At 39.2% G+C, this 22,333-nt stretch overlaps 1 protein-coding gene across 1 annotated transcript in view; it reads left to right on the top strand.

Moving 5' to 3' along the window:
* The window catches only part of ATP13A5 (ATPase 13A5), a 103,889-nt gene that overhangs the window by 81,192 nt on the left and 364 nt on the right, over nucleotides 1-22,333 (top strand).

Raw genomic sequence — 22,333 nt, 5'->3', positions numbered from 1 at the left:
TTTGACTCCCAAGGTAATGGGTATACTTTATGCTTTCCCATGACAATAGCCTGCTGACTCTCATGCCAGTTGGTCATTCTGTGAAACTTACCCTCTCATCTCAGAGCGAGTTTGGTGGGAGAGTTTGGATGACTCAGGGCAGGACCACTGTTACCAGTGGGAGAGAAAAGTCTCAGAAGGGTGATAGATCAGAAGCATAGTGTTCTATTTGAATGACAGCACTTTATCAATTATTATTCAACAAATGTGTAGCTGTCTAAGTAAATGGTGAAGGTGAAAAAAGAGGGTGGAAACTGCTATCTTTGTTTGTTTTTACCACCTGCCTTCAAACACTATTGCTTTCCCATCCCTGCAAGTTCAGTCATCCTACAGGCAGATCATTTCCTGGTCAATTCTAGGTATTCAAATGACATCATCTTTAGATATAAGAAGTCCAGGTATTATAAATTAACATTTCATGTTTTCATCCAATGCAAAGTTTTCTTCCCCAGATGAAGCCTGACCTATGGCTTGGAGCAGGCAGTGGGAGAGAAGGCCATGGTCTCTATTTTCCTTTGTTTTCTACTTTCACCCCTGCTTCAGCAAATATAAGCGGCAGGACCCCAGGACTTTTTGCTTAAGTGGGGGTACTCTAGTTCTCTCCTGTCAAGTGCCCTCTAACAGGGTAAGCATCTAAACTCAGGCACTTTGCATGGGGCTCACTGGTGAGTTCTTGAGTTCTTCAGAGATTCCCAGTCCAGCGCTCTAGACTAGACCACGCCCTGACATGTGTGGCGCTCTCTCCTCTGACCCCTCAGGATTTCTTTCAGGATCTGCCTTCTAGTGGTACATATCACAAAGCCTTTTTCTTCTGCTGGGCCTTCTAACCTCAGCTGAACAGTCCACTGGGCAGATTCCTTCCAAGATAGCTCTAGCCTGGCTAATTTCCATCCCTTCTACTTGAGGTACCAGATAGTAGATGTGTAGCTTGTTCTCACTGCTGCCCCTTCTCTCTTCCCTTTGATATTACAGGACGGGGAATGAGAGCCATTCTCCACCCTTGCCACTTCAGGTCTCTCCTGGAGTGGTTTTTATGATCTCCTTTCATTTGTGTTGTGATGCTGGGAAGAAAACCACAGTTCTTGCTTCTCCTAACAATTCCCGTTAAAGAATCTCTTGATCATCTCCATGGTTTACTCTTATATAGTCTGTACATAGGTAACTGGGGGAGGGGGGATGGCATGCTTACAGTTGAAGGACCAGTGTGGATCCCTCTTGGTAGGTACTATGGAGATATGGTAGTCATCTTTCTTTACATTAAATTGGCACTTACCTCTCACTGTCCTCAAATATGAGGCTCAGCAAAATTCCCCAGACAAGAGGAAAATCTCCATTCAACCTCCTCTTAGAAGTGTTCATCTCCTACTATGTGTTACGCACATTAAGTACCTGGGCATTAAAAGGCTGATCACTGATGTATAGAGTTTAGTGGAGGATTCACATACATGAATGGATGAAATACAAGTCAAAAATAGTGAGTACCAGAAAACAGCAGATGCTTTTGGAGTTTGGAAAAAGGGGATATTGTTTCTGATGACCTGCAGTTAAGGAGGAGATGGCAATGTAGAAAAGAGAGATACTGGGATGGCTTCATGGAAGAAGTAGCATTTGCACCAAAATAGGAAGGGTGAAAAGATTTCAAATATCTTTTACCAAAAGAAGGGCATTTCAAGTAGAAGGAAGCAGCATGAGCAAGAGAGAGCTGATAAATATAGGGGGTGAGTTTTTCAATTTGACCACACTGTAGGGTATGTGGAAAAAAACAGCAGGAGATAAAATCTGACAAAGTAGGTTGGGTCAGATCACAGAATCTTGACTGACAGGCTGATAACTGTGGACATTTATCTGCAGACATTAAGAGTCATTGACGATTGGACGATCAATGTAAAATCACTCTCACCAAGGCATCTATATTTCCAGGTTCCCCAGTTAGGACTTTGAACCTAAGCCTGAATTAGTATGGGACAAAGAAAATGCCATAACATTAAGCTAAGTGAAATAAGCCAGAGAAAGATAAATACTGTCACTTATATGTGGAATCTAAAAAATATAACAAATTAGTGAACATAACAAAAAAGAAGCAGACTCAGATAGAGAGAACAAGCTAGTGGTTACCAGTGGGGTGGGTGGGGACGGGCACTAAAGGGGTTGGGGTACAAACTATTGGGTGTAAGATAGACTACAAGGGTATATTGTACAGCATGGGTAATATAGCCAATATTTTGTAATGACTGTAAATGGAGTGTAACCTTTAAAAATTGCATAAAATTTTTAAAAAATTAATTTAAAAAACCATAATGAAATAAATCTACCTAGTACATTCTCTTAGAGAATGTTTAAAAAAAGACAATTCTATCACATTATTTATTTATTTACTTGCTTATCTATCCACACTTGGCCTTGTTCCCACAAGATTTTATTTTATTTTATTTTATTTATTTTTTTAACATCTTTTTTGGACTATAATTGCTTTACAGTGGTGTGATAGTTTCTGCTTTATAACAAAGTGAATCAGCCATACATATACATATATTCCCATATCCCCTCCCTTTGTGTCTCCCTCCCACCCTCCCTATCCCACCCCTCTAGGTGGTCACAAAGCACCGAGCTGATCTCCCTGTGCTATGCAGCTGCTTCCTGTTAGCTGTCTATTTTACATTTGGTAGAATTTATAAGTCCATGCCAGTCTCTCACTTCGTCCCAGCTTACCCTTCCCCCTCCCCATGTCCTCAAGTCCATTCTCTACGTTTGAGTCTTTATTCCTGTCCTGCCCCTAGGTTCTTCAGAACCCTTTTTTTTTTTCTTTTTTAGATTCCATACATATGTGTTAGCATACGGTATTTGTTTTTCCCTTTCTGACTTACTTCACTCACTATGACAGACTCTAGGTCCATCCACCTCACTACAAATAACTCAATTTCATTTCTTTTTATGGCTGAGTTATATTCCATTGTATATATGTGCCACATCTTCTTTATCCATTCATCCGACGATGGACACTTAGGTTGCTTCCATGTCCTGGCTATTGTAAATAGAACTGCAATGAACATTGTGGTACACAACTCTTTTTGACTTATGGTTTTCTCAGGGTATATATCCAGTGGTGGGATTGCTGGGTCATATGGTAGTTCTATTTGTAGTTTTTGAAGGAACCTCCATACTGTTCTCCATAGTGGCTGTATCAACTCACATTCCCACCAACAGTACATTAGGGTTTCCTTTTCTCCACACCCTCTCTAGCATTTATTGTTTGTAGATGGCCATTCTGACTGGTGTGACGTGACACCTCATTGTACTTTTGATTTGCATTTCTCTAATGATTAATGATGTTGAGCATTCTTTCATGTGTTTGTTGGCAGTCCGTATATCTTCTTTGGAGAAATGTCTATTTAGGTCTTCTGCCCATTTTTGGATTGGGTTGTTTGGTTTTTTGTTATTGAGCTGCATGAGCTGCTTGTAAATTTTGTAGGTTAATCCTTTGTCAGTTGTTTAATTTGCAAATATTTTCTCCCATTCTGAGGGTTGTCTTTCGGTCTTGTTTATGGTTTCCTTTGCTGTGCAAAAGCTTTTAAGTTTCACTAGGCCCCATTTATTTTTGGTTTTATTTCCATTTCTCTAGGAGGTGGGTCAATAAGGATCTTGCTGTGATTTATGTCATAGAGTGTTCTGGCTATGTTTACCTCCAAGAGTTTTATAGTGTCTGACCTTACATTTAGGCCTTTAATCCATTTTGAGTTTATTCTTGTACATGGTGTTAGGAAGTGTTCTAATTTCATTCTTTTACATGTAGCTGTCCAGTTTTCTCAGCACCACTTACTGAAGAGGCTCTCTTTTCTCCATTGTATATTCTTGTCTCCTTTATCAAAAATAAGGTGACCATATGTGTGTGGGTTTATCTCTGGGCTTTCTATCCTGTTCCATTGATCTATATTTGTGTTTTTGTGCCAGTACCATACTGTCTTGATTACTGTAGCTTTGTAGTATAGTCTGAAGTCAGGGAACCTGATTCCTCCAGCTCCATTTTTCTTTCTCAAAATTGCTTTGTCTATTCATGGTCTTTTGTATTTCCATACAAATTGTGAAGTTTTTTGTTCTAGTTCTGTGAAATATGCCATTGGTAGTTTGATAGGGATTGCATTGAATCTGTAGATTGCTTTGGGTAGTAGTCATTTTCACAATGTTGATTCTTCCAATCCAAGAACAGGATATATCTCTCCATCTGTTTGTATCACCTTTAATTTCTTTCATCAGTGTCTTATAATTTTCTGCATACAGGTCTTTTGTCTCCTTAGGTAGGTTTATTCTTAGGTATTTTATTCTTTTTGTTGCAGTGGTAAATGGGAGAGTTTCCTTAATTTCTCTTTCATATTTTTCATCATTAGTGTATAGGAATGCAAGAGATTTTTGTGTATTAATTTTGTATCCTGCTACTTTATCAAATTCATTGATTAGCTCTAGTAGTTTTCTGGTAGCATCTTTTGGATTCTCTATGTATAGTATCATGTCATCTGCAACAGTGACAGCTTACTTCTTCTCTTCCGATTTGGATTCCTTTTATATTTTTTTTTCTTCTCTGATTTCTGTGGCTAAAACTTCCAAAACTACGTTGAATAATAGTGGTGAGAGTGGACAGCCTTGTTTTGCTCCTGATCTTAGTGGAAATGCTTTTAGTTTTTCACCACTGAGAACAATGTTGGCTGTTGTTTTGTCATATATGGCCTTTATTATGTTGAGGTAAGTTCCCTCTATGCCTACTTTCTGGAGGGTTTTTTATCATAAATTGGTACTGAATTTTGTCAAAAGCTTTTTCTGCATCTATTGAGATGATCATATGGTTTTTCTCCCTCAATTTGTTAATATGGATTATCACATTGATTGATTTGCATATCCACAAAATTTTAATGCAACATACAAAGGCCACTAATAAGACAAGATATATGAAAGGAAAAATCTAGGACAAAAGCAAGATGAAGTCAGAAAAGTCGATTAAGAAAATGCATGTCTTGAAGTCCAATTTGACCTTCATAAGTTTAGAAGCCATTGTGAAAGGAACTTGTTGTAACTGCACCCCTGTTCTTTTCAGTAAGACCCACTCAAATTAATGAAGAAAATTGAGGAAGGGACATGTTTAAGAATCTAATTCTCAAAAAAATTCTGAGAACAGAAAGTTGAAAGCATCAAGGCTTGAGGAGGGCTAGAGTCCTCTTTCTTTATTTCCAAGAGACCATCTTCTGTCTTTCTTCTTCTTTCTATCCTTCCTGTTTTCATCTAACTTCTACTCATTCACTTTGCAAATGACCCCAGATGGTGACTACTGTTGAGTTTCCATAACCTTTCTGCATGTCCTACTACAGCCAATTAGCTCAACCTCTCAGTGTCATTTGCAAATCGTTTGGAAAGAAAATTTATAAACTTCTCTTGGGTAAGGTGCCCAGTCGAGGCCAATCATTTCTATGAGTGAAGTCATGTAATTCAGCTCCATTTGGGCCAATTGCGCCAGCATATTGGAGGAGGCACAGTGTACAGAGAAGAAGGCTGTAGGAGGGATTGTATCTGTTATAGAAATACCTCTCTTAAGTTCCATCAGTGCTTCAATGAGCCCTTTCTGGGTCTTGGTCCCCTTGGAGAATCTGATGGAAGATAGAGATCTTCTCACCTTAAAAATCTCCTGAGGCACAATCAAAATTTTGCATGTAGTTTAGATGAGTTCACAAGACTCCTGAAATTTGACTTATGTGACTTGAAATGTCCATAACACAAGTAAGCCAACTATTTAGGAGAAACATACCTCCATAATATCCAAATGATGACAAACAGTTAAAAACTATACTTTGAGAATAGAATTTAAAAGCTGCTAAGTCCTCCCATACAGCAGGCTTTGTGCTAGGTTCAGTAAGGAACAGAAAGTGGAATGAGACAGGATTTCTTCCCTTAGGGAGCACACAGTCTGCTGAATACATATGTAAACAATTAGACTTAATGCCAGACATTCTGAACTATAGCAGCAATATGGGTAATGTGCTGAGGAAACTCTGAAGAGGTAATGATTAATTCTGAATAAAATATAACACTTCACAAGTTTTTATTCCTCTGCATGCAATGTGATATATATAGATCATCATTTTAAAGAAACCTAGACAATTCAGAAAAGTTCTTCTAGTTGCTGATAAACTGTTCTGCTGCCTGAGCTTGTATTCCAGGGCTCCTCATTTTATTCTTTTCAATTCATGAGCTCCAAACCACTGCAATCTGCTGTAGAGCAGAGAACATGGGGCTTTACAGTCAGACAGACTTGAGTTTACATCACCACCATGTCACTCACTAACTATGGGTCTTTAAGCAAGGGATTCTAGTTCTCTGAACATCAGTTTCTTTACTGGTAAAGAAAAATACCTATTTCGCATTGCTTCTTAAAGAAATAACGCTGATGTTTATAAAACACTTAGCACAGCCTCTGGAACCTAGTAGGGACTCTAAAATGGTTGTTATTATTTTTATTTTTATTTATAGTCAAGTATACAGAAAGTGAGAATAATCTCTGTGTAAGGATTCTGTATCAATTGCCACAGTAATTGCCATAGTAATGCTGCATAACAAACCACTCTCAAAACTCAGTGGCTTACAATAGCCACTCGTGGTTTTACAAGTTGACTACCCTTCAGTTGATCTAGGTGGGCTTACCTGAGCCACTCTGCTTAGGATGTAGATTAGTTGGTCTTGGTCCAGGCTTTGGGTTTAATTCAGGTTTGTTCCTCATTTTTCTTTCTGGGGCTGGACTGAATGGACAAACCTGAGCATGCTATGAGTACAGATCAAAGACAGCAGAGCCAGAGAGCAAGCCCAGCCAGGCAAGCATGCCTCAAAGCTGCTAACATCTCTCTGGCCAGAGAAAATGACACAGTAAACACCATAATTAAGGGGAGATAAAGTACACTTTGCCACAATGAGGCCAATAATTCAATCTTCCACAGTCCCTGTGTAAAAGAAAAGGCAGAAACTACAATGAACATCTGAGAAAGAGAAGACCAAAGAGGTAGAAGCCAGATGCCCAGAGGTGCAATTACACGTCTTTCCACTACCCACAGCCTCTCTATGAACACTGTGGCCACATTCTACCTTGGATACTGGACTGCAGAGAGAACTCCAAGCACTGCAGCCTCTGCTTTCTATGGCTGCAGAGCGGTCTCCTTGCACCCCTCCCCCAGTCTTGACCACAGTCCACATTGTGTACCTCTTCTCTGTGTGCCCATGCAATGACTTCTGACACCAACTACCTGGAGCTGGGCCAAACATCACAGGTTAAGGGACAGCCTTCACAAGGCTGCCTTCATTTTAGGCACCAGCTGTAAGTTTGGGGGTCCCAATACCACTTACACTTCTGACGTGCTGGTTGTAAATGTGGGCATTCTCACTAGTCCCTCAGGTTCAATCATTTGCAGCAACAACTCACAGAACTCAGGAAAGTGCTATCCATCTGATTACAGTTTTATTTTAACAAAAAGATATAAATCAGAACCAATCAAAGGGAGAGATATAAGGGCAAGGTCTGGGAGGATCTCAAACATGACTTTTCCATTGTCCTCTCCCTAGGGAGTCAGTCTGCCTTACTCTCCTGGCACGTGGATGTGTGACCATATGCAGAGTATTGCCAAACAGGGGAGCTCACCTGAGCTTTGGTGTCTGGAGTTTTTATTGAGGTTTCATCATAGAAACATGATTGATTGAATCATTGGCCATGAGGTTGAGCTCAATCTCCAGCTCTCTTCTTCTCTGAAGGCCCCAGCTCTCTAATCATACAGTTGGTATTTTTGGCATGGCCAGCTCCCATCCTGAGTCATCTCATTAGCACAGACTTTCTTTAGGCCCACTATGAACAGAAGGGATACTCCTATCAATCAGGAAATTCCAAGGGTTTAGAGGATATATCCCAAGAAGTGGGGACAAAGGCCAGTCAAACTTTTCACTCCAAGGGTCCACCTGAGACAAAGGCTAGCCACATTCTTTATTACACACCCCATCTGTGTTTTCCACTGGACTTCAAGCTCTTTAAAAGCAGAGGAGATGTCCTTCTCAACTCTGCATAACTCACAGCCGCTAGCCCAGCACCCTCCTGGGAAACACTGATTAAATTGATAAAGGTAAAAGCTTTAGACGGTCAGAGAGATTTAGGATAAATGAGTTGGAAGAGCCTTTGGAGACCATTTAGACATTCCAACACATTCGTTCTATGCATGAGAAAATGAAGAACCAAAGAGTGTTTGTGATAACCCCAGAACACGCATTGAGCAAACTAAAGACCTGTTTTAGAGTTCTATTATCTAAAACTGGACACTCAATCCCCACCGCCCTGCCTTTACATGCATGAACACAGACCTAAGGATACATACCTCACTTCCTTATATCAAAGAAACCAGTCATAAGCTATGAAAAGGGAAGAAGTAACAGATGTAAAGAACTGAAACATCCCGACCTCCCCATGCTTCTTTCCTGCTCTGCTCTGAGAAGTAAAGTACATTCCATTTTCATCAGTTTGTTAGCATATAAGGCTTCTGAGATGGACGTAATCATCTTTTTCTTTTTCTTTTTCTTTTTTTTTTTTTTGTGGTTCTGTTTAATCCCTGCCCATTGCCAATCCCTTAAGTGTTAAAAAATAAATCCTAGGACCAAAATATATTTTAACATCCCCATCTGGAGGGAAGATTTCTTTAAGTTCTTTTTCCTAACTAATTCTAATGTGCTCTAGCAGTCTTCCAATTACACACTTGTCCAGGAGGGAGCAGAACATACTTCTAGCATCTATCCTGGTACACTGAAGTGCTCAGAGAATGTTGGCTAAGTGAATAATAGAGTGAGTGTTTTTTTAAAAATTTCCCAGCATACGAAGATTAGTCCTGTTAGATGCCTCCTTACTCTCTTCATCTTAACTCTCCACTTTTCCATCATCACTGAGAGATAACAGTACTGTTATCCATGTGGAAAGTCATCTTTCTCTTTTACATACCATTCCTAGCCAGTCTGGTTGTGGAGAAAATATTTGCACTATGCAATATGGTACATGTATTAATTATAGAACTTTTGAACCCATTAATTTTCATTTCAGAAGATGAAACCAAAGCATGGAAGAGGCAAAGGCTGGTAGCATTGGACGTGCAGCTAGGCAGTGAGCTTACCTAGATGTAAACCCTCAATTCACGTTTGCTGAGTCTGAACCCTAACACAAGACTCAGGGTAGCATGCATCTCAATCTTTTATTCTCAATAATGAAATTGTAACATGGAAAAATGCATTTGTCTTTTCAGTGAGCTCAACTCATTTGTCTTTTCAGTGAGCTCAACCCAAAGCTGGCTCCATACCAACCAGCAGGACAGCTCCTTTCTCCCCCTTTGCTATTGTCAGTCTTTTTAAACACCTGCTTCACCTGCATTGTACAGGTCTGTGCATTTCTCTGTGTGAAGCAGCAGCCCTGGTGTTGTGAGGTCTACAGACACAGGTCAAGTTTGGTTTCTTAGCTTTCCTTTCTGAAGGTGGTACAATGAACACCCAATGACGCTGTTCAACTTGGTTTGAATATGTATTCTAAACTTTTAATTAACCAAAGTTGTTTCCAGACTGCAAAATACCAGTGATGGGATAGAACACAGAACAGTCAATGGGTGGAATGCTGGAGTGAGCCATGTGGAGTGGGTGGGGAAAGATCTTCACATTGGCTGTTGATGCATAGATGTAATGGCTGGTTGACTGAATGAATGTATTCATTTGCTGGTGGTTTGGACATCATATAGACCAGGGGTCAGCAAACATTTCTTGTAGATGGCCGCGTAGTAAATATTTCGGGCCTTGGGGGCTCTGTGGTCTCTGTTGGAACTACTCAACTCTGCTGTTGTAGTGAAAAAGCAGTCAGAGACAACATGTAAACAAGTTAGTGTGACTGTGTTCCAATAAAACTTTATTGACAAAACCAGGTGGTGAATCGGATTTGGCCAATGGGCTATAGTTAACCAGCCACTGATATACAAGAGATTTGCTTAAATTAGTTTCAGTTTTTCAAATGAGTGTTAAAATGTTCATTGATGGTATCATTGTTCTGACTGAATCGAACAGTAGACTCAGGGCAAATCTCTTCACCTCCCAGGGCTTTAATTTCCTTAACTATAAATTAAGGGTAAAATGAGGTGAATTTAGATGTTCAAACATTTTTTTGACAAAGCCTGCCTGACTTCCAAAAGGAAAGGCAGAAAGAGCTGCTTTTTTTAAGGTGGGGCTTTTACAAACTCCCCCTCGCTCCACTGTCATCCTGAGGGCATCAGAGCCCCAGGGATCAGTGAAGGACAGATTGAAAACTACAAAACGATGTCTAAGACTATCATTTAGACCCCCAATGCAGCAATTCAAGCATTACTTAGAATATAGAATTGACTTTTGTTTCAAAACCAGACTTTTCCCCAAATTGGAGTGCACGTATTCAGAGAAGTGACCTTTTGATTGAATCTAGGAAACATGGTATAGCCAAAAGGGTGATGGATGGGTAGTCCTATCTCTGTCATTAACTAGCTATGTCATTCTAGCCTTCAACTGTTTTTTATATATAAATTTATTTATTTTATTTATTTATTTTTGGCTGTGTTGAGTCTTCGTTGCTGCGTGAGGGCTTACTCTAGCTGCGGTAAGTGGGGGCTACTCTTCGTTGCAGTGCGCAGACTTCTCATTGGGGTGGCTTCTCTTGTTGCAGAGCATAGGCTGTAGGCATGCGGGCTTTAGTAGTTGTGGCTCATGGGCTCGGTAGTTGTGGCTCGAGGGCTCTAGAGCACAGGCTCAGTAGTTGGGGCACACGGGCTTAGTTGCTCCGTGGCATGTGGGATCTTCCCGGACCAGGGCTCGAACCCGTGTCCCCTGCATTGGCAGGTGGATTCTTAACCACTGCACCACCAGGGAAGCCCTAGTCTTCAACTTTTTTATCTGCCATGTAAGTATACTGGATTGGATACATTTTGGTGTTAAATTCTGTAATTCAGGCCTTCTATTCTGTCTGTCCTCTTTATGCAAGAAAGCTTTGTGACTGCTGATTGTTTCATTAATTTATTCTACAGACAGTAACTGAACATCTACTGTATGCAAAGCACATTTTGGGAGCCTAGGGAGCCAAGGATAATATGACTTAAGTCTTGCATTTGAGTTCACAATTGAAAAATGAATTTTATCTATAAACAGTTATAATAGTAGTAAAAAGTTTCAAGCTGAACAAGAAAGCTGATGAAAACAAGTTTATTTTGGGGCTTGATTATTGAAAAAAAAGAATATTACAAATGGATCAATCCAGAATGGGAAAGCCCATGTCTTAAAAAATATATTTTTCTGAGCAAATATCATGTGGATCACTGTGCTAGGTGCTAAGGATTTGTTATATAGTTGAGTGAAACAAACAAACAAAAGTAAAACCGAAAGAAATATTCCACATTCAAAGAACTCTCATCCCAGGGGTGGAAAATAAAAATATGTGAAGGAATAACTGCAAAACAACGAGCTAAATGCAGCACTAGAGAGAAGAATGGGGAGCACTAGTTATGCTTGACTGAATGTAAAGATGTTTCAGATACAGTGATCTTAGGGGAAATAGGATATCTGGACCCAGGGGTGTACAAATTGGGGAACAGGGAATATTTCCCTATGACTGGAATATAAGGGCATGGGAGGTCTAGCAAAAGATGTCTCAAATCGTTCCTTGACACCAGAGTGTGAAGGTCTTCTGGGCCAGCCTGAGAAGTCTGAACTTAATTTATTAGCAAAATAGAAACACAGACACTCATAATCAGGAGAATGTTCAGATCCTCAGGAAGAGGCTTTGCTTGTGTGAGGAGAGTGGATTAGAGTGGGCACATTCAAACTCAGGACCCATGTTAAGAGGCTTACATTAGTCCACTAAAGCAAACACACCACACACACGTGCGCACACACACACACACACACACACACACACATAGAGTTCATATGTTCCAAACTGAAAAGGTTTCCATAGGAAATTGTCATCCAAGCCCTTTCAAGACAGATCATTTGCTCCAGATGGAATTCTGGACAAAGAACAATCTTGACTTCCTCTGCATTTTATTCATGCTTTGTCGTTGCAAGAGGTGAACAAAATATGTCCTGGTAGTTACTGGCTGGAACAGCTTGCAAGGTGAGGTCTCCTGGTTGTGATTAACTAATTTTTTCCTACCAGTACCAGTTGGATAAAAATAGAATTAAAAGTTCCATAAATGCTGGTGATTCTTTTCTAGTAAGTGCTTTCTGGACAACCAGAGTAATTTCTCAACAAATGTGAGTTTGGAAAGAAACTGGACTGGAAATGCAACTCTGATTCCCAGTTCAGTTTTAAGTTTTGAGAGTACCACGCTATGGCCCATCACCACCATCAACTGTATCACAACAACATTTATCTTTTCTAAGGGAAAGCCATTTCGAAAACCCATCTATATAAACTGTAACTATGAAGTTTAATTTTTCTTTTCAAACATTTTTTTCTACTCTCCCACCATCCCTAGAATTGCAACTCACTGGTGAAGTGATTGGCTGAGAAGGAAACAATTGCATTACTCTAAAATTGAGTACTGAACCATAATTGTCACAGGTAGTAGAGCCCATGAGCAGAAACCTGCTCATGTGCACGTAAGTACGTGCTATATTGAATTGTCACGAGTCCTGTCCTAATCTGAGTCATCAAGAATTGTTTTAAGCACATACACTTATGTCAAGATATTTTGTAAAAGGCTTTCTAACCAATTCAAATACAATTTGACCTCTTAGTAGTTTTATAACTTTAGGCAAGTCACTTTAATCATTCTGTGCATTTTTTTGATCATTAGTGACAATGAATGTATTTTCATGTTATTAGTCTTTCTTCTTCTCTGAATGGTCTACATTTTATATCCATTTTTTTTTCTTTTTGGCGGCTGTTATATTTCTTATTTATTTGTGAGTTGTTTATTCCTTTGTGATTTTTTCCACTACCTTTATTCATAAAGAGCTTTTTTCTCATTACAAAACCAGATAGATCATCACTCATTTAGTTTTTTAATTTATTTTAATGCTTTTTAAATCTAATGTTAATTTTGGCATATAGTTTGAGGTAGAGATCAAACTAGTTTATCCAACTAGTCACTAGTTCTCCCAGCAGATTTTATTATTTAACATTCCTTTTGGTCATTTATTCAACTGAATATAATTCCACCTTTATCATACCTATATACATGTATATTTATGGTTTTCTGATATATATAATTTATATGTTTTCGTATTATATTTATGTTATATATTAATTTATATATAATTAAGTTATTTCTCGACTGTCTTTTATGTTTCATTGATAGGCCAGCCTATTCTTTAATCTACTATTATACTTTAGAAATTATAGTTTTATAATGATTTAATAAGTAATAAGATTGGTATATCATCATTACTCTTCATTTTTCAAAAATCTCTTACTTTTCTTTCTTCTCCATTCTTCCAAATAAACTATAGAGTAAATTGCCAGGCTTTTAAAAAAATCTCCTTTGGGATTTTAATACTAGGAGAAAAATGTATTTGTTTACACAATTTAGTATTCACACTTAAGACCATGTCATGTCTTTCTTTTATGTCTCTTAGTAAATATTTGTAGTTTCCTCCATTATAGATCCTGCACATTTATTAAAAACACTAATCCTATGCTTTTCGTATTTTTGTTTATATTGTGATTGACTTTTTCCCATGATATTTTCTAATCAGTGATCACAAATACATGTGAAAGGTATAGTGTTGTTTATTGTATTTATTTTTCTACTCCGAATCCTTTCTGAACTTTGCTGTAAATCCTTGATTTTTGAGTGTTCTATAAAGATAATTACTATTATCTGCAATTAATAATGTTCCTCCTTTTCAATAGCGAAAATGCTTATTTATATTTTCTGTTTTGGTGTACAGTCCAGAACTTCCAAGGCAATGTCAAGCAATAGTGGAAATAGCAGATAGTCCTACTCCCTTATAAAAATACTTCTAGTAGTTTTCAGTTGTAAATATGATTTTGAATATTGGTTCAAGGTGAGCCACATCATGTAAAGAAAATACCCTTCTATTTCCAGTAAATCAAGATTATGTTTTAAAACAAAAAATGGGGGGCTTGTCTTCCCAAATCACCTGTGCAAACAGAACCCATTCTTTCAACTTTCCTCATCAATAGCAACTAACCAAGGAGGGCAACATTCACTTCAGTTCTTTATTACGTTTTCCAGTCAAAGCTGAATTAAAGAAGAGAGCCTTATCATTTTGTTTCTACACTGCTCAGCTGTGCCCTAGCCTGGCCTGCTTTGCAGATCACTAGTCTGAGTACAGTGTGATGTGCACAGCAGTCAGCCCAGTTCCAGTGAGTACCAGGCCTTCATCAGGATGGACACTTGGGGCATCATATTCTTCCCAGCATCTGGGTCCTTGGGACTTGGAAACAATGAAGTAAGTGAAAAATCCATACAGCCATCTCCTGGGGGTATTCTCATCACCAAGCTGCTCAGATTGCTTTATTTTAGGAGATGCAGCTCCCTCTTTTCTTCTGTCTCACACCCCTCTCAAGCAAGCCTGGGCATTCTTCCAAGAGGTTCTACCTCTAGTTGTATATATAAAATGAGGCATGGATGAATATGAGGGTGGGTGTAGGTGGTGAGGGGGAAAACCGAGCCCTTGTGGCTTCAAAAAGTAGGGTCTGCTGTAGAAGGACAGTTGCCTCTGATTTCTGGTTGGTATAGACCTCTATGGAGTTGGGAGCCAATAGACCACCAACACTGGAATAAATGAGGTAGAGAGAATATAAGAGAAAATCTAATTTGTTCGTTTATAAATTTTGAGTATTGTAAGAATCATTTATATCATATCAACACTGATTAAATGCTATTGTTTCGGCCTGAAGGTGTTCATCCCATCAAAGAGCATTTATAAGGCACCGTCTACAAAGCACCTGAAAATTCTGATGGACACAGGAGTGGATGGGTTTGGGGGATAAGAACAGGGATGTCGGCACAGTGCATACTGAGAAGTTGAGCGCCCCAAAGTAAAGCAATGTGGGCAGGTTGGAGATAAAGAAGCCAGCAGATGTGCATGCTAGTTTCTCACTTCCTCATTCAATTAGAGTCCCAGAAAAGCAGATCAAAAGTCCCTTTCAGGTGGTTACAGCCTAGTGGATACATAAATGAAGACCATGTAAAGCAGAGTGATAGACACCATATGAAATAAAACTTGGTAAGGGAAGACTGGGGAGTCTTTAAAAGAAAGTGGTGTTGGAACTGGGTTTTCTAAGAAAAATTGGGGGTTTCCCTGGTGGCGGAGTGGTTAAGAATCCTCCTGCCAATGCAGGGGACACGGGTTCGAGCCCTGGTCCGGGAACATCCCACATACGGTGGAGCAACTAAGCCCGTGCACCCCAACTACTGAGCCTGCACTCTAGAGCCCGCGAGCCACAACTACTGAAGCCTGCATGCTTAGAGCCCGTGCTCCGCAACAAGAGAAGCCACCGCAATGAGAATCCCGAGCACCGCAATGAAGAGTAGCCCCCGCTCGCCGCAACTAGAGAAAGCCTATGCGCAGCAACGAAGACCCAACGCGGCCAAAAATAAATAAATAAATTTAAAACAAAAAAAGAAAAATCGGAACTTGCCAAGCCTGGGAGAATATCATCTATGCAGGGTATTTTATGAACCAAGGCACAGAAGTGTTGGGCCTCTGTGGAAGCAGCAGGCTTGTGGTTTAACTTTCCTGGCACATAGGGAAGAGCAACCAGAGATCAGTTTAGAAAGGCTGATTGGAACCAGATTGTGGAAGGCCTTGAACGTCAATCATTCAAGACCCTTGGACTTTATTCTCTAGGCAATGAGGAAGAGTGAGGTGTCACCAAGAAGAATGACTGTTTATTTATTCATGAACGACACTAGACCTGAGGTGATAAAGCATCAGGATCTCTCTGGTGACCATTTACATGGGCTGGTCACTGCAGGGTGTCCCAGCCCCAAGGACCCCTGAGTTGAGGTAACTCCTTCATGGAGTTTACTAGAATGCATTTAATTAACAGCTTCTAGGCTCAGCCTTTGAAGGAAAGATTTTTAAGATATCACCTTTGTCTTGCAAGCATTAGAACATATTTTAAAACATATGAGGATATATCAAAACATCTGAAGATGTATCTGGTATTTGCCCAACAGAGATAATTGATTCTGCAACGTGTGTGCCAAATTATAGGAAACATTCCTTTAGCATCTAAAAATACCGTTTGCTGTTTCTTCAGATATATTCTCACTTCTGCTGGTATCTGCCTTGGGCCTCACAATTTCCATTCTGTTTTCTGATTTTCAAGATATATACCATGGGATGGAGGCACATGACATCCGTGACTCTCATGTGCAGTGGGACCACATCTGCACTGTAATTTGCAAGTCATTTATTCCGATATCCTCTCTGGCCACTGAATGTTGTGAGGCTATTCTCATTTACTAGGAGAGCAAATAACATGTCTCCATCGCCCACACGCTAGCCTCTGAGTGTTTTCATGTTATTAGGGTCATCAGCTGGGTTCATTTGTTCTGTTCATACCTGGAACACAAGGTTTGGATATTTTATTCTTCCATGTTATACTAATACAATAATTAATCCTTCAAGTTTATTTTTTAAATCATATAGTAGAAATCCTTTATAATGTAATTGTGAAGAGTGAGAAAAAATAGACTTATAGGACAATCGTGTTCTGTCTGTAAGGCAGTGACTATAAGGAATTTCAGTTCAGTGGGCATCACTGGACCCAGGGTGCACTGGGTTAAAATTAAATTTATTAAGAAGTTATTGAGCCCATTTTTGGACCCAGCATTGTGAGAGAAATAAAATAAAGAGAAAGATTGACTCTGGCCCTCTACCTCTTGTTTTGTTTCAAAGATGAGCCATACCCAAGTGAAACGATGGCATGGCCACCTGAGGCCGTCCATGCTTGAAGAGAGTGTAAACTAGAGAGAAGTGGGAAGGACAGAGGAAGGAGGAGCTCTCCCTGGGGCAGGATCCTCCTGCCGTAGGAGATTTCAGGCAGGAGATGAAACTTGATCTGTGTCCAGAAGGATAGGCTAGATTTTGCTAAGTAGGAGGCGGGTATAGTCCCAGGCAGGACAACAGCCTAAGCACAAACAGAGAGGGCTGAATGATTCTCTTTTGCCTTGGAAATGCAAAAGAATGTAGGGTGGCAGAGAGAAAAATCAAAAGCGAGCCTTGTTTCACAGAACACCTGGAAAATTAGCTAAGACTGAGGCAGCATGCTGCGGAATAGGCACGGATGGAGGTAGGCGGACAGTGATGTTTTGACTCTATGCTGAGAACAATGGGAGTCCTTGAAGATATCGGGGCAGGTTTTTCAGCGGGGCACCTAAGACAGATTCGTTAGATGACAGCAGGAAGGCTGTATGTGAGAGCAGAGAGGCTGTGGAGAGAGAAGCAGTTAGGAAATGAAAACCCAGACCATTCAGTCATTTACAAAACATCAAGCTCCAGGGTGGGTTTGGCACTGGGGTTACAAAGAGTAAGATGTAGTCACCACTCTCAAGTAGCTCAGAAGCTAGGAGCGGAGAGCATCACAGAAGCAAATTCCAAAGCAGTGTGGCCAGTGCCTTCCAGGCTAACAGATGGAAAAGAGACCTCCCAGATCAGGGTGGTGGCAGCAGGAGGGAAAGGGCCAGTCTATCCACTACCATCTGACCCACTGTCGAATCTTACAGCCTTCTCCAGACCACCCTTTTACCCAGGGAGCCTATTTCACAACCCTAAAAAAAGCTGTCTCCACTTAGGGGAAAAAATAACATAGTGTTACTTTGAAATAACCCCTATCAGAATAGGGATGAGAATCAAAGGTGAGCATTTAGACACTGCGGAAGGTCTGTGGCTTCAGTCCTAAACACAGCCCACCCTCTTCACAGTCATCCTACGTATTCTATACACTTTAGGGTCTGAAAAGGAGCTGCATAACTATTCTTTTGCTATGGAAGCAGCCATGGAAAGTTGTAACTCTCACACCTATTAAATAAGTGTCCATGGAAAGTTGTAGCTCTCACACCTATTAAATAAGTGTATCTGGTGGTCAAGATGTATCCTCTAATCCTTAAAAGGAGGTGGGTTGGGCAGGTTCAACTTTCATCAAGCCATTAGATTTAGGGCTGGGAACATTATTCAAAATTTTTTCACCTAGTTTCTATCAAAATAAACGTGAACTTCTGTCCCCCTTTTGTTTCTTTAACTCATATGTCAATTTTACTGAAAGAATGAACTCCAGGTAGCTTTTGCTTTGGGAGAATTAGAAGTAATAATATGATTAGATGAACGATTTAATCTTCCCTCTATTTGAGAAGATAAAAATGAAGAGAGACACACAGGCTCCAGAGTGTCCAGTCTCATGTCTGCGACCCAGGGCACGTTTACTCCGTGTCTGTTGTCAGGCAGTGGAGGGAACACAGGGCAAGAGGCAGTCAGATCTGATTTGAATTCTGGCTGTGCCATTTATTTAGTGGCGTTGATTCCTTGGGCAAGGTACTGACCTTCTCATCTGTAAAGTGGAGAGAGTAATGCCAACCCTCCAAGCCCAAAGAGTTGTTACAAATACATAAATTAAATTAGATAATAGGTGTTCTTTTGAAGTGTAAGGTATGCAAAGTATAAAGGTAGCATTTCTTTTTCAACAGTTCATCCTAACCATCACATCATGGAGGATTTCAATTTTGGTGGCAGCCCTCACCCAATTCTGTGTGGCCTTCTTTGTAGAGGTAAAGAAATCTCTGTATAGCTCTTATTATGTTTCTGGGGAGATAAATAAAGGACTGACTCTCAACAGATGCTCAGTTTTTAGAGCAATCACTTTAATCCCCCAAAGTGATACTGCACATGTTCTCTTTGGGGAAATGAGAAATTCTTTGAAGGCTGCATAGAAATGCTCTCAGTATCTGTAGTGTAGAAAGCAAAACATCAAATTAACTAATTTTGTCTCACATGAAGGCATTGTATTGTACTTTCCTAGTATTTTTAATAATCTGGTAGAGACTAGACCAGGTGACCTTCTAGCTCTAAAATTCAATGAGACCTTTTAGAGTGAAGAAATGTCTTCAGGAAGGCTTCCTTAATTAAGAGAGAAGGGAAGCCATTGCTCATTCTAGTCAATTCTTACCCTTTGAAGGTCTTCTCCTATAGCATTTCTCTTCTACTCAGTGTCACTAAATGACTTTACCTACTCAGTGAAAGGCTCAGGTACTATTTTTTAAGGGACAGTTCAATAAAAAGATTCATGTACTGAAGTTCCTTGGGAAAAGGCATCGACCAAATTAAGAAAAAATATGCTTATATACAAATATCCCATTGTACACAAGGCACATAAAATTTCTCACAAAGGAATTCCATTTTTGAGACTTTATTTTAAAAAACAACCTAAAAAGAGAGAAGAAACTTATATGTATGAAGGTTTTCATCATAGTATTATCTACAGTGGTAAAATATTAAATTCAACTCAAGTGTTCAGAAGTAGAGATGCTGTTTAAATAAATAGTAATACAGCAATTTGAAGAGATGTTATACAATCATTAAAAATGATTATTGAGAAGATGGTAGCTACAAACTGTATATGACAGAGAGTCTAGTATAAACAAAAGTGGAATGCAAGATTTGACCAATTCTATTATTATAAATGCATAAAAATTGTGTGTACTTGTAAGCACAGAAAAAAGAGACCCCATCCCCAAAATGGAAAGCAAAACCCATTTGCTTTCTAGAGTTCATTCATTCATTCAACAAACCATTATTTGACACCTTCTTTGTGGCATGGGGCAGGTAGCAGTGATTTTTTTCTTCTCTTGATTTTGAGTACATTATTTTGTTATCATTTCAGTCCGGCAGTAAAATAATTCTAAGTGAATTGCCAGCCAGGATTGAACTAGGAAATCTGTGGAAATGAAAGGCTGTAAGCTTTTGGGGATTTCTGTGAACACAAGCACGCTCTCAATTCTCAAGGGAAAGAACCCGGGGAGCTGCTAGGTTTCGTGGGGCTGCAGAGAGAAGGGGCCACAGCATCAGTAATAAGCACCTTTAGAGCAAGGCCTGGGCAAACAAGGGGTGTCAGTAAGCAACCTGGCTGCCAGGGGAAGTGGATGATGGTTTAATTGTTTTTTCCACCTGATTTTCCATCCTTCAAAATCGAGAGCTCTAGCTACTGATCAAGAAAAAATGTGGAATCCATTCTAAACGTCAATATAAGAACTGGCAAAAAAAAAAAAAAAAACTGGCAGAAGACCCAACCTGGCCTCCTACAAACAGGACAGATTATTCAGGCGATGGCACAAATGGATTCTACATCAACCAAGGCTATGAAAGCTCTGAACAGATTCCAAAAGAAAAACTCGAATTGGGAGGCCAAACCACAGAACCACATTTTTGGACCAGATTGTAATCAGAATTGTTAACTGCATCCCTCTTTTACCCAGAAACTAAAACACTGTAGAGAGGTGATGATAGTCTACCCTTATCTTTTCTTTCTCCATCTGAAGATTCAAAGTGCACTTCTCAGTGTATTGGGCCTTGCAACAAAGGCCCTTAAATATGTTTATTTTGACTGTATCCTCTACCATTGAGAAAAATAATGCATTTCCTAGAGTATCGGTTTTTTTCTAACAAACTTTATTCACAATGCATAGCATTATCCTGGTTAAAATGCACAACTTTTCATGGTAGTAAAATTAATAGTATGAACATCAATAGAAGAAAGAACAAATGAAGGACAGTTTGATCTTTGAAAGTTTCATCAACATATTTTTACTTTCATCTATGGAAATAAAGGAATCTGAAAAAAAAAGCTTCTCAATAAATTGTTACATGTTTACTTAACGTTATATTCACTTGCAAAGAACATTTATGCATATATCTTTTCCCAAGGTCACAGAATCCCTCGTTTTGCTTCTTTATATGGTTTTAATAGAGAAACAAGAATTGAAATTTACTTCAGAAAATTCAGCTCTAACGGTGGTAAGTGTGGAAGTGGAGAATGATGGAGGTGTCTGATAACTGCCTATAATCTTGGCTTGGGCACAGCTAACATCTAAGCAAACTCCACCGATGTTGGCATCTCCCAAAGTATATTGTTTTGGGGCCTGTGAGTTAGAAGGTCCAGAGTAGATCACAAAGGTAATGAAATAAACTATTAAAATGTACTTTTCACTCAAAGAAGCATGGCACCTTTATTTGCTTTTTATTACTGACAGGAAAATCTCAAGTTCTAACTCCAAAAGTTGGCCCAGACCCAGCATTGCTCATCTTAAAAGAAGCAATCCTAGGGAAGGGACCCATAATGTTTGTATCTACAGCATGACAATTCTCAGGATGCTAAATGACTTAAGTTCCATTTCATCTTTTCATAATCTAAATCAATTATCAGATGCGCATTAAGGACCACAAGAACAGGTACATGCTTTACAAATATATTCTGCACTTTATTACCTTTAACATATATCAACCTCACTGTGACCTTGAGAGGATATTTATTCCTAGTGAACATTTTAAATTCCCTACTAGGATTTCCTTGTAAGCATAAATCTAATTTTGCTAATTAAACAGATCTTTAATGGGTCATAGGCAATTAGTTAACCAGTCCCATTCTAAGAGTGCCCATTATGTGCCTAATGCTGTGATGCATGGATTCAATCATGTCTTTACAATTCTGAAATCTTTAGGATTGAAAAAATGTTTTCAAATTTCAGTAACTCGTTGCTGTAAATAGTATTATATGCTTTTTACACAAACCAGCAGCATAAATGCAAATTCCTATTCAAACAAACATTTAATATTTTATTTTATTTTTAATCTTTTCTTGGATGTGCAGCTCTTGGAGAGTGACAATTTTTAAATGTGTCTAATTTAGCTTATGATTAAGAAATACATGTCAACCTAAAACACGGCAGCTCAGGTTCCTTGAGCTGAAATATCTGTATTTAGTAATTTGACCTTTAGAACGAGAAGATTCAATTGATACACTATGACATGTAGATAGCATAAAAAGATTTTTTTTTAAATCTTTTTTCAACAAATGTACAGCCTCCCACCACTCAGGTTTTCAACAACCAATTAGGTATCTGATAGGTGATGATCTTTATTTCACACATCCTTTTTGAAGGTGGGGACTGGACATGATAAAGTTGGACTCTACACTAGACTTCATTAAAAATACACTCAGAGAAAGGTTAAGTAGTCTTGGGGAAAATGTTTGACGAAAGCACAA

The sequence above is a fragment of the Lagenorhynchus albirostris genome, chromosome 5, assembly GCF_949774975.1.
Source record: "Lagenorhynchus albirostris chromosome 5, mLagAlb1.1, whole genome shotgun sequence".
Taxonomy (NCBI): domain Eukaryota; kingdom Metazoa; phylum Chordata; class Mammalia; order Artiodactyla; family Delphinidae; genus Lagenorhynchus; species Lagenorhynchus albirostris.
Note: the sequence above shows the minus strand (reverse complement) of the source record. Positions and strands in the feature narration are given on the sequence as shown.